Below are 12,500 nucleotides of genomic sequence, written 5' to 3'. Positions count from 1 at the left end.
TGGAAGAACGTAATTTTCTTTGGCTATTTCTATTTCATAGAAGGACGTCATTTTCTTTGGCTATTTCTAGTTCATAGAAGAACATCCTTTTTCTTCGGCTATTTCTATTCCATAAAAAGGACATCATTTTCTTTGGCTATTTTCTATTTCATAGAATGACGTCACTTTCTTCAGCTAGTTCTATTTCATAGAATGACTTCATTTTCTTTGGCTATTTCTACTTTCATAAAGGAACGTAATTTTTTCTTGCTATTACTATTTATAGAAGGACGTCATTTTCTTCGGCTATTTCTATTACGTAGGATGACGTCATTTTCCTCGGCTACTTGTATTTCATAGAAGGACTTTATTTTCTTCGGCTATTTCTATTTCATAGGAGGACATCATTTTTCTTCAGCTATTTCTATTTCATAGAAGGACGTCATTTTTCTTCAGCTATTTCTATTTCATAGGAAGACATTATTTTCTTTGGCTGTGTCTATTTCATAGTAGGACATCATTTTCTTCAGCTGTTTCAAACTCATAGAAGGACGTCATTTTCTTCTGCTATTTCTATTTCATGGTAGGACATCATTTTCTTCAGCTGTTTCTAACTCATAGAAGGACGTCCATTTTCTTCGGCTATTTCTATTTCATAGTAGGGACATCATTTTCTTCAGCTGCTTCTAACTCATAGAAGGACGTCATTTTCTTCGGCTATTTCTATTTCATAGTAGGACAATCATTTTCTTCAGCTGTTTCAAACTCATAGAAGGACGTCATTTTCTTTGGCTATTTCTATTTCATAGTAGGACATCATTTTCTTCAGCTGTTTCTAACTCATAGAAGGACGTCATTTTCTTCGGCTATTTCTATTTCATAGTAGGACATCATTTTTTTCAGCTGTTTCTAACTCCATAGAAGGACGTCATTTTCTTCAGCAATTTCTATTTCATAGGAGGATGTCATTTTTTCTGCTATTTCTATTTCTGTCATTTTTTTTACAACTTATATGCAGTTTTCAGGCTATTTCTATTCTTCGTCATTTATTTACTTATATGCATCATTTTTAAAAAGTGTCACGGAAAGATACTTACGATTTGCCACTCCCGCCCCCCCCCCCCAACCAAAAAAAAAAAAAAACAGTTCATAGCAAGGAAATTGAAATGTTGCATAAAAAATGCAAACACAAAACTACAAATTTCGGTTTTTTATGCAAATATCTTTCCTGTTGAATATAAAAGGGATTATTGCCCCCTGAGAGAGAGAGAGAGAGAGAGAGGAGAGAGTAGAGAGAGAGAGAGAGAGAGAGAGAGAGGAACTCGCTGTTTCTGCGGCTGCTATGTTTAATGATGATTGCCCTGTACCCAGAGTATATGAAGGTTGCAGGGCCGTGAAGAAAGGCTCTCTCTTCCCTCCTAAGCACTTCACCGCTACATAATGAACCCTTGCCAAGGGTCCTCCCTTGCCTCCCCCCCCCCCCTACCCCCTTCATGGCTCTGTTGTTTTCAGAATTTTGCTTCAAGAACACTTTTTTTTTTCTAATATCCCAGTGATGACTGTAAATATATTTGAGCAAACGTCTTTCGGTTTATCTTATATTTTTATAGGATTGTTGTTAATTTTACGGAAAACCTCTGAGACTCTCTTTGATTATTTGAGTTCTAAAATCTTAAAAGCGGTCAAACGCAAGCATATATATATATATATATATATATATATATATATATATATATATATATATATATATATATATATATATATATATATATTGAGGGCCACCCATACTATGTTGGCCAGCAATGAGTGATCAGACTAAAGTCTCCCACTAACACCAATCCGCAGTGGCTACCGTGGTGATGAAAATTGGTCAAACCCCAGAAATTAATAAGGACATGTCTGAGGCCTTTGTCCTGCAATGGAATAGAAAAGGCTGTATGTTTGTTGTGCTGCCTTTGTTCTGCAGTGGAATACAGCCGTTTCCATTTCACTGCAAGAAAAAGGCCTTAGCCATGTCCTTATCCATGTTGGGGTTTAACCCGTTTTCATCACCACGCTAGCCACAGTGGAGTGGTGATAGTGGGGAGACTTTAGTCTGATCACTCACAGCTAACCAACACAGTATGGGTGGCCCCTCACTTTTATATAGTACAGCTTTGCTGATCATAGCAATACCCAAACCATTTTACCAGGGCAAGGTATCCCTACTCAGAAAGGTATGTATATATATATATATATATATATATATATATATATATATATATATATATATATATATATATATATATATATATAAGCTCAAGATAAAGACGACTGGAGAAATCTAACGAGGCCCTCTGCATCAATAGGCTTGGGATGGGATGATAGTGATATATATATATATAAAATGTGTGAGAGAGAGAGAGAGAGAGAGAGAGAGAGGGGTTCTTCCTATGAAAAATAAATAGTTGCAGTAAGCAAAAGCTAATGTTTCCAGTGAAAATGACAAAATCCTATCTTAGTGCAACGAAAAGATAATAATCACAAGAATGTTGCTGCTTTACAAATTAATTCTGGAAGCAGCTGGGCACCTTCAATTGGAAACATTATTGGATTCTGAATTCCTGAAGACAGCTCATTTCAAGCTGCGTGTATCTCTGATTCTGTCAGTCTGACTCTTTGTCTTTCCATACCGCTAAATTTGTCCCTGTTTGTTTGATCAGTTATATTTGAATTTCTCTTTCAGAGGACTTTTAATGTTTGTCTCTCTCTCTCCGTCTTTTCTCTGGCCAATTCTCTTATCAAATTCTCTCTCCTCTTCTCTCTTTGCAGACAATTCTTTTTTGTTTGTCCAACTCTCTCTCTCTCTCTCTCTCTCTCTCTCTCTCTCTCTCTCTCTCTCTCTCTCTCTCTCTCTCTAAGTTATCTGAAACATGTTTGTCAAAATGTTCTCTCTCTCCCCCCACAGTCATTATTTTTGTAAAAGACATCTCTTTCATTATTATTACTATCATTATTACTTGCTAAGCTATAACTCTAGTTGGAAAAGCAGGATGTTATAAGCCCAAGGGCTCCAACAGGGAAAAATATGAAAAGTAATGAATAGATTATGAAGACACACTCATGTCAGCTTTCTCATCATAAAAACATTCGCTACAAATTTGAACTTCCGAAATTTCACTGATTCAACTGCCTGATTTAGAAAACCATTCCACAATCTGGTCACAGCTGGAATAAAACTTCTAAAATACTGTGCTGCCGGATTGAGCCTCGTGATGGAGAATGCAAGCCTGTTAGAACTAACTGCATACATACACAGTTAAAAATTTGCATTAATAAACGGTAAATGCCTGGCAACTTTTATTCCAGAGTTTTACAGATTTAAAAAATGGATATATTGACGTAAATGATATTACGGTCACCAACCCGTTAAAGATAATAACAAAGCAAGGTAAAATAACAGTCACCCATATTTTACTGAAATACGGTTGAAAAGTATATTTTTACAGAGAATTTCCGATTAAAAGGATTAGAAGGTCCGTATACAAAGGCTAGTACGAATTATGAAAAATCTTAAGCTACATGCATACAGAATTCTAGAGACTTCTCTCTCTCTCTCTCTCTCTGTTTGTTTCTGAAGACATCTCTCTCTATTTGTCACACTTTCCTCCCTATCTCTGTCTGTCAAGTCTCTCAGCCTGCCACTGAAGACATCTCTCTCTCTCTCTCTCTCTCTCTCTCTCTCTCTCTCTCTCTCTCTCTCTCTCTGTTTGTTTCTGAAGACATCCCTCTCCCAATATGTCACATTATTCCTCCCTATCTATGTCTGTCAAGTCTCTCAGCATGCCACTGAAAACATCTCTCTCTCTCTCTCTCTCTCTCTGTTTGTTTCTGAACTCTGTTTGTTTCTGAAGACATCCCTCTCCCAATATGTCACATTATTCCTCCCTATCTATGTCTGTCAAGTCTCCCAGCTTGCCACTGAAGACATCTCTCTCTCTCTCTCTCTCTCTCTCTCTCTCTCTCTCTCTCTCTCTCTCTCTCTCTCTCTCTCAGTTTGTCTCTGAAGACATCCCTCTCTTTATATGTCACATTATTCCTCCCTATCTATGTCTGTCAAGTCTCTCAGCTTGCCACTGAAGACATCTCTCTCTCTCTCTCTCTCTCTCTCTCTCTCTCTCTCTCTCTCTCTCCCATCCTGAACGATATTTTATGATCTGGGCTTGTTTGATGAGAAGCAATACTTCCCTCCCTTCTTGTGAAATGAAAATTCTATCTCGGAAAATTCAGAGACTATAATATTTCATCCCGAAAGTCAAGAGGCTCGAAAATCATGGTAGGAGGACATATTTCACTTTCTCTTTATTTTTAGACAATATTTATGATGCCCGATCGACAGACAGCTATAAATATCACTCAATGAATGGCGGAAGGGTTGATATACGTGAAAAAGTCAGGGTGTAGAAAAAGATATCGGAATATTGTCGACGCTGGGATTAAGGAGCAAGATTCGTCTGAAATGTAATAGTATTGATTCTGTATTTTCAAGGGAATATACTTTATTTATGAACATGAACAAGAATATGGCAAATTGTTTGTATGTGACTGTTCAGAGATACATGAACAAGCATATGGCAAATTGTTCGTATGTGATTGTTCAGAGATATATGAATATGAATAAGCATATGGGAAATTGTTCGTATATGATTGTTCAGAGATACAGGAACATGAACAAGTATATGGCAAATTGTTTGTATGCGATTGTTCAGAGATACATGAACAAGCATATGGCAAATTGTTCGTATGTGACTGTTCAGAGATATATGAATATGAATAAGCATATGGGAAATTGTTCGTATATGATTGTTCAGAGATACAGGAACATGAACAAGTATATGGCAAATTGTTTGTATGCGATTGTTCAGAGATACATGAACAAGCATAGGGCATATTGTTCGTTTATGATTGTTCAGAGATACATGAACATGAACCAGTATATGGCAAATTGTTCGTATATGATTGTTCAGAGATACATGAACATGAACAATTATATGACAAATGGTTCGTATATGATTGTTCAGAGATATATGAACATGAACAAGTATATGACAAATGGTTCGTATATGATCGTTAGAGATACATACTGTGCATTATACAATATCGATTTAGTTATTCATTCCAAATACAAAAACTACGAAAGTTGCATATCATGTCCACGTACAAAAATACTTTTATACCCACATTTTTTTGCATGCATTCTATATTCAAACATTATAGTAACACAACTACGAAATATAAGACTTGGAAACTTTACCAATAAAAAGTTTCAACTCTACGACAGTTCGAAAAAAAAAGTTTCAGTTGTGTGACAGTTGAAAAAAAAATAAGTTTCAATTGTATGACAGTTCGAATGTTCAACGAGGACAATCTGTCACTTCACGTTGATGAAGGGCTATGTGAGCCACCGCAACGTAAAATTAAATGCAATGATTATACAATTTTGATATTTTCCAAGGGACGAAAGAGGAACAGGAAATAAGGGATGGAACGAAGGAATGGAGGAGGAAAAGAAAAACTCCCAACCGAGAAGGTGATTTAGTGTCCTACGCGGTCCGTGTTTTTATTCCCCTCACAGATCGGTACAACTTCCATATACATCTCTCTCTCTCTCTCTCTCTCTCTCTCTCTCTCTCTCTCTCTCTCTCTCTCTCTCTCACATATGTATCTGTTATTCTTTCTCTGCTTGTCTATGTGTGTAGGTTTAGGTCTTAAATCTTCCTCTGTCATTTTCCATATACATCTCTCTCTCTCTCTCTCTCTCTCTCTCTCTCTCTCTCTCTCTCTCTCTCTCTCTCTCTCTCATATGTATCTGTTATTCATTATCTGCTTGTCTATGTGTGTACAATTGGGTCTTAAATCTTCCTTTGTCATTTTTTTTCTTTCCTACTCCCTTGTCAGTTCTCTGCCTGCCTCTGTCTGTCTGTCTGTAAGTTTACCTTTTCCGCTTAGTTGATCAGTCTGAAATGCAAAATCCGGAGGAACTGTTTTAATTTCCTTAGGAAGGAAGTCCCGAACTAGAACGAGCACATAAAAGTAAGACCAGTATAAACGTGGCAGTCGTTAAATTTCATCTTAGGCTGCGAGGGTGATAATGCACATATCATCCCGCCGACTGTTTTATTCATTTCACGTTTTCACCCGAGAAATTCTCTTTGAAGGGTCTGTGATATATATATATATATATATATATATATATATATATATATATATATATATATGTATATATATATATATATATATATATATATATATATATATATATATATATAAACACATTAGTATACGCGATCCGTCAAAAGTAACGACTAGGCATCTACATAGATATGCAAACACACGCAACCCCCTCCCACTAGGGGTTGACTACTCCCTCTCCCCCCCTACCCGAGGGACGGATATACAAAAGAAATATATATATATATATATATATATATATATATATATATATATATATATATATCTATACATATATATAAATATATGTGTATATATGCATATATATATATATATATATATATATATATATATATATATATATATATATATATATCTATCTATATATATCTATATATATATATATATATATATATATATATATATATATATATATATATATATATATAGAGAGAGAGAGAGAGAGAGAGAGAGAGAGAGAGAGAGAGAGAGAGAGAGAGAGAGAGAGAGAGAGAGATGTTTCCCCTAAGTTACTGTAAAGCATGATTCCGGACAACCCCAAAAGATAAGTCACTTCCCCTTCATCTTTTAACTGCTGAACTGCTTGTGAACTCCCAGTTCATTACAAAATTCCACAACAATAGTCGCTTAATATATCTAAACTATAGCTCATTAGTAGCAAGTCGAACCGGTCAAACCCACTAACATCGTGTAACATTATTATTATTATTATTATTATTATTAATTGCTAAGCTACAACCCTAGTTGGAAAAGCAGGATGCTATAAGCCCAGGGGCTCCTACATGGAAAATAGCCCAGTGAGGAAAGGAAACAACCAAAAATAAAATATTTTCAGAACAGTAACATTAAAAGCTAGAAAAGTGTGCCCAAGTTACCTTCAAGCAAGAGAACTCTAACCCAAGACAGTGGTAGACCATGGTAGAGAGGCTATGGCACTACCCAAGACTAGAGAACAATGGTTTATTTTGGAGTGTCCTTTTCCTAGAAGAGCTGCTTATCTACAAGGAAGACTCACCAGTAACGAGTCGAAACCCCTAATATATGATAGACCCTTTAACCAACTCCTGAACATAATTTTGCAATTCCTATGAGCCAAATATCCTCCAATGAAATAGATCCTTCACATCATCAATCAAATTTCTAGGCCTTCCCCTCCTGCAACCTTCTAGATCATATGAAATTACACCTTCCAAAACCTACTTTCGTCGGTTTTTTTTTTTTTTCAATATGACTTGACTACGTTATGTTACTTTTAATTTCACCTTTGGCGATCTTTTCCGATTCTTCTGCGTATCTTCACATTCATCACCCAATCATTTCCCTCACTCTAAATGTACTAAACAAACAGCCCATTACAACAGCTTTAACCGTTTTCATATCCTTCATATCTATTAATTATATTTCACTATCATAATGGATAGTTGGTTCAACAATCCCTTCATACATTCGAACTTTGTTTTAAACGGCCAACTCAAACACGTTACTAATGTTTTGCACATACCCAGCTACTTTTCTTACTTCTCATATTGTTACTCACTTCTTTTTCTCATCTAGCCACCATCGAGATACACCAACTAACCACTTCCATTCTTTCACCATGTTCCTCTATTCCACTAACTCTTATCGCCTCATCTAGCCACCATAATGTTAGTTCGAGATACTTACACTAGCTGACCTCTTCCATTCTTTCACCAACTTCCTCTATTCCATTTACTCTTATTGCCTCATCTAGCCACCATAATGTTATAGTTCGAGATACTTACACCAGCTAACCACTTCCATTCTTTCACCATCTTCCTCTATTTCATTTACTCTTATCGCCTCATTGTAGGTCGTATTTACTTTAAAATTCCCCCAATTAGATTGCCTTTTAAACTCTCTTACCAGCTTTCGCATTTCACTTTCACTATCCTCAATAAGTACAATACCCGATGGAAATATCAATCATTCAAAATTCCCTTCACTGCTCATCTTTTCAACCAACATCTTTGTACCCTACGTCTCCTATCCTTTGTCTGACCTTTTGGAGCACTCTGTCCATAGAGACGTTAAACAGCCATGGAGACAATACATCCTTTTCTCAGATACACTTATAAACAAACCAGTCTTTATCCTCCATAGATAATTTAACTTATTCTTCACTTCTATCATAAACACATTTAACAATTCCCATTAACCTTTCATCTATACTATACAGCTTCAGTACCCTACCTCATTTCTTCTATATCAGTTACATAATAATCTTTATAGGTTTATGTATGTCATAAAATATTCTACCCTTACTTTCAAACTTCTCACATTACTGTTTCACAACAAACAGTTAGTCCACACACCTTCCTTGCTTAATCAAAGACAGTCTTTCCCTATCAGTCTCAGTCAATCCTATCAGTCAGTTTCCCTGATATACTAAATAATTAACACCTATAATTCTACAGTTACTTACATGATCTCACACCTTTATATAACTGAGCAAACATTCCTCTCACCCATTCCATTGGGACTTTAGGGTTGTGGTGGCCGAGGTGGTAAAATCTCTGACTGGTGAACGCCAGATTGGGGTTCGAGTCCCGTTCAAACTCATGAGTTTCTTTGGTCTCTGCAACCTCACCATCCTTGTGAGCTAAGGAGGGGGGGGGGGTTTGGGGAAGCCTATAGGTCTATCTGCTGAGTCATCAGCATCCATTGCCAGGCCTTTCTTGGTCCTAGCTTGGGTATAGAGGGGCTTGGGCGCTGATCATATGTATATATGGTCAGTCTCTAGTGCATTGTCCTGCTCGATAGGGCAATGTCACTATCCCTTGCTTCTGCCATTCATGAGTGACCTTAAAACCTTGTTTCGGCCAAACATACGATATAAATCCTTATTAGACACACGCAGCATCTCTTTTGTATAGGAACTAACTCATAACACCTTTCCTCTTTTCACTCAATATCCCGATGGCCTTTCTAGTATCCTCAATATTCAATGCACAAGCATTCTCAATCTTACATTATAATTAAACACTAAACTTTCTCTTCTATCTTTCACATTCGACAAACCTTAAAAATATTCACTCCAACTGCATCTTTTATTTTGAGGTACATTTGTTCATAAACTTTTTCTGAGCATTTATATATATATATATATATATATATATATATATATATATATATATATATATGTATATATATATATATATATATATATATATATATATATATATATATATATGTATATGTATATATATATATATATATATATATATATATATATATATATATATATATACACACACACATATATATATATATATATATATATATATATATATATATATATATATATATATATATATATATATATATATATGATAAATTTTGCACACTTAAACGTGTTTTTCATATTCAAATAAGCCATATATTTTTGATACATTAATGTCTGGATTCTCTTAACGTTCTTGGGATCAGAGCCCAGCCGAAATCACACAAAGACAAGAGCCTGTGACCAGCCGGGAGTCGAACCTTGGTCCGGCAAACTTGTATAGACAGTGACTTAACCACTTGGCCAAGTTGTTAAGTCACTGTCTATACAAGTTTGCCAGACCAGGGTTCGACTCCCGGCCGGTCACAAGCTCTTGTCTTTGTGCGATTTCGCCAGGGGCTCTGATCCCAAGATCGTTAAGAGAATCCAGACATTAATGTATCAAAAATACATGGCTTATTTGATACATATATATATATATATATATATATATATATATATATATATATATATATATATATATACACACACACACACATATATATATATATATATATATATATATATATATATATATATATATATATATATATATATATATACACACACACACATATATATATACATATATATATATATATATATATATATATATATATATATATATATATATATATATATATATATATATATATATATATATATAAAGATTGATAGTAAGGGAAAATGGGAAAGAATAAAAGAAAGAGCGAGGTGATTTCAAAAACGCAAAATAGAAAGATTATTGCAGAGATAATAAAAAAAAAAAGTATATAAAACAGGCTTTAGTATAATATCGAAGAACTGAATATACTTTGCATAATTTTCATATAATCAGTAAGAAGATTAAAAAGGCAGTAATACAACCACATTTTTTAAGCCTGTACTGGAAACGGTTTTTTAATAGGATTCCAATACGTTGTAAAATGAAGACGGCTCGGTATTTTTCCAGAGTTATTTTCTTGAAATTTCTTCCGACATTCCCAGAGTATTTTCCCCAGATATCATGAGCTCTTAATCTCTGTTATCTCCTAATCCTAATATTTTAAGACGTCTTACCAATATTCTTATATTTTCCCCCAATAAATGCTGTTGTTTTTTTATCTGTTTATTGGTCTCTGTTCTTTATTTCTTATTCATTCCACTATTTACGTATAATAACTTAATCCGTTCATTTCTATTTCCTTCATCGTTATTACCTGCCTCACTTCATTCTTGGTATCTTGAATAAATGTTTTTGATGTTTTCTTTTATTTGTTTGATCTCTTTTCTTCAGGTTTTTATTAATTCCTCAATTTACACAGAACGACTTATTCTATTTCTCTCATCGTTATTACCTATCTCACTTCATTCTTGATATCTTAAATAAAATGCTCTTGGTGTTTTCTTTTAATTGCTGATATCTTTTCTTCAGGTTTTTATTAATTCCTTAATTTACATAGAACGACTTACTCCATTTCTATTTCTTTCATCGTTATTACCCGTCTTTCATTCTTGGTATCTTAAATATATGTTCTTGGTGTTTTCTTCTACTTATTTGCTGATCTCTTTTCTACCTCCATTTACATAGAAAGACTTACTCCATTCGTTTCTATTTCCTTCATCGTTATTACCTGTCTCACTTCATTCTTGATATATTAAATAAAATGTTCTTGGTGTTTTCTTTTATTTGCTGATATCTTTTCTTCAGGTTTTTATCAATTCCTTAATTTACATAGAACGACTTACTCCATTTCTATTTCCTTCATCGTTATTACCCGTCTCTCTACATCCTTGATATCTTAAATAAATGTTCTTGGTGTTCTTCTATTTGTTTGATCTCTTTTCTACCTCTCTTTACAGAGAACGACTTACTCCATTTCTATTTCCTTCATCGTTATTACCCGCCTCCTTTCATCCGTTGGTATCTCAAAACACTTCTCTTGATCTTCCCAATGTTCTACCTGACATTTTCGGCCTTTTTTTTCTCATACACATTTATGACTCGTGTTTATCACTTGTCGCTCGAGCGGCGCGCACACACTGCCTCCCCCATTTAAGAAATGATGGTTACATATTAGTTAGGGGCAACAGCGTCGACAAGGAAGAGCTGCGCCATTTCTTTTGACGAATGTTGATCCTGATTAACGTGTAAAATTGGCACTACCCGATGATGTTATATCGATGCGTTTCGAAGGGATTTTAATTGGCGTGGAATGTTTAAAGATGTTTTATTTTTTTATTTTTAAATTTTTTTTCTATAAATAAAATTGAGACTTAATGCAGTATGATTTATACCTCTGAGTATTATATAGCTAAAATTATGGAATATTTAAAGATTTTTTTTTTATCAACATTTTTTTCCATAAATAAAATTAAGACTTAAAACAGTATGGTTTATACCTCTGAGTATTATACTGTATAACTAAAATTATGGAATATTTAAAGATTTTTTTTTTTTAACATTTTTTTCCATAAATAAAATTGAGACTTAAGACTGTAAGGTTTATACCTCTGAGTATTATATAACTAAAATTATGGAATATTTAAAGATTTTTTTATTCTTATTTACATTCTTGCTATAATTAAAATTAAGACTTAAGACAGTATGGTTTATACATGTGAGTATCATATAGCTAAAATTATGGAATATTTAAAGATGTTTATTTTTCTTTATAACATTTTTTTTCTATAAATCAAATTGAGACTCAAGACTCTGTGGTTTATACCTGTAAGTATCATATAGCTAAAATTATGAATATTTAAAGATGTTCTTATTTTTATTAACATTCTTTCTATAAATAAAATTGAGACTTGAAACAGTATGGTTAGTTTATACTAGTGAGTAACATATAGTAAAATTAGTTGTCTGGTTCTATTATCTTTCTAAGGTTTGTTTGATTAATTTGGGTTTATTTTACGGAAGATTTAGGTAGCACAGAATATAAAACTGAACTTAAAAATCCTTAAATATTCCTTATTTGCAAGAATTGTCTCTAGATCTTACAGGGGAAACAGTCTATTACATTCA

Source organism: Palaemon carinicauda, chromosome 13 (assembly GCF_036898095.1).
Source record: "Palaemon carinicauda isolate YSFRI2023 chromosome 13, ASM3689809v2, whole genome shotgun sequence".
Classification (NCBI taxonomy): Eukaryota; Metazoa; Arthropoda; class Malacostraca; order Decapoda; family Palaemonidae; genus Palaemon; species Palaemon carinicauda.
Note: the sequence above shows the minus strand (reverse complement) of the source record.